Below are 2,021 nucleotides of genomic sequence, written 5' to 3' on the forward strand. Positions count from 1 at the left end.
GCCACACTCTCCACATCATCAGCTATCGCTTTCGGTTGGAATCGGGATCCATTGCTATAAACAAACATAAAGTCAAATTGTCGAAATCATCACACTATCGATTCATCATTTAATGGCATGTATAGCTAGACCCCAAACACATCACGGTAGTCCTAGAATCGACTAAACCGTGGCTCGATACCAATAAAATTGTAACACCCCAAACCCGAGACCATCGCCGTGTCGGACCGAGGGGTTAACAAGCCAAGTTCACATGTTTTGCCCACCAATTTGACATTTCCAGTCAGGCTGGAAAACAGCGTCACTGTCGCCTTAAAATCATATCTCGAGTTTCAAAACTCGGAATCTGGTGTCGTAAATTTTCCTGAATTTAGACTCATATATCCATCCATGGATTTATTTCTAGGATTTTGGTCGGGCCAATTGGTACAGTTTATTAGTTAAAGTTACCCATGTTACAGGGATCGACTGCTCTGACCTTCGCGCGGTATAACTTGAATATCTCTCTGTACAGGGCTTTAATGCTGGTGTCATTTGTTTCTAATGAAACTAGACTCAAAATGGAATCTGTACATATAAGGTATGTCTCCTAATTCTTTTGGATAATTTATAGTGAATTTTAAAGTTGCGACAGGGAACCCAGAAACCATTCTGGCCCTGTCTCACAATAGCTTTAATATCTCTTAACCTGTGACTCCTATGACCATTTCGTTTCTTCCATATGAAAATAGACTCATCAAGGTTCATTTACATAGCTTATTCACTATTTAATTCTATTCCTATGAATTTTGGTGATTTTTCACATTCATGCCACTGCAGCTGGCAGCATCTGTTTTAAGGTAGGACTTACCTATTTGGTAGTCTCCATGAATCAACTAGTCTTGCCATACATAGGTTCATATATGATCATTTTAACCATGCAAATGGCTGATCATATGACCAAAATTCCCATTTCAAGCCATAGCCACATCATGACACCAAATATATACATACAACCCACAATTAGTCTAAGTTCATGCTTCCCTTTTGAGCCATTTTCGCATGGCCGTACATACTTACATTACAACATATTTAACAAACAAGAGGTAGTCCTATACATGCCATCTCAAGTTCAATCAAATATTTATACCAAAATGGAGGCTTGATAGTGTGAATGACTTGACTTCAACGATCCCAAATCCAATTGCTTGAGCGAAATCTAAAAAAAGCGAGAGCCAAAGCAACGGGTAAGCATTTTTATGCTTAGTAAGTCTCAAGGAATATAATCAACTCTAATTACAGCAATACATTCACATAGCCAAATGCATCATTTCATTAATACACATTCTTACTTCACACTTCATCATTATATGATTTCACAAAATATCAATCAATTCAATAACTGAAATTCATTAGTCGATTGAGCGAATGTTGCTCAAACATGTCGACTTTCAATGCACATATAACGTACCTTATCCTTTGGGCTTTTCGAGTGTACTAATTGAATTCATTACAGCAACCAACACTCACCTCCAGCCCAAGATTCTTGAATATAACCGGATATAATCACGTGCACAAATGCCTTGGTCTTAGCCGGATAGAATATCTCGCACGAATGCCTTGGTCTTAGCCGGATGTAGCCACTAGCACAATTGCCTTTGGTCTTAACCGGATATAATTTCAGCATAATTGTCTTGATTTAGCCGGATATCATTCAATTTCCATGAACACATACATCAATTATCATTGGACATACATAATTCATTTTAGTTACTAAGGCTCAAACGCAATTATAGTCACAAGCATATTCGCCTTGGGACTTAGCCGGGTAGAATTCAAATACTCATGCATACATAATCAATAATCAATACACATCCATACTTTATTTCATACAATTCAAGTAAGGTCACTTCTTGAGGACTTACCTCGGATGTTGTCGAACGGCTTTTTCGGCTATTCGATCACTTTCTCCTTCCCTTGTCCAATTGTGGCCCTCTAAGCTCTTGAGCTAATTCAAACAAATTCAATTTATTAAAACCTCA

Source organism: Gossypium arboreum, unplaced genomic scaffold, assembly GCF_025698485.1.
Source record: "Gossypium arboreum isolate Shixiya-1 unplaced genomic scaffold, ASM2569848v2 Contig00177, whole genome shotgun sequence".
In the NCBI taxonomy this organism is placed as follows: Eukaryota; Viridiplantae; Streptophyta; class Magnoliopsida; order Malvales; family Malvaceae; genus Gossypium; species Gossypium arboreum.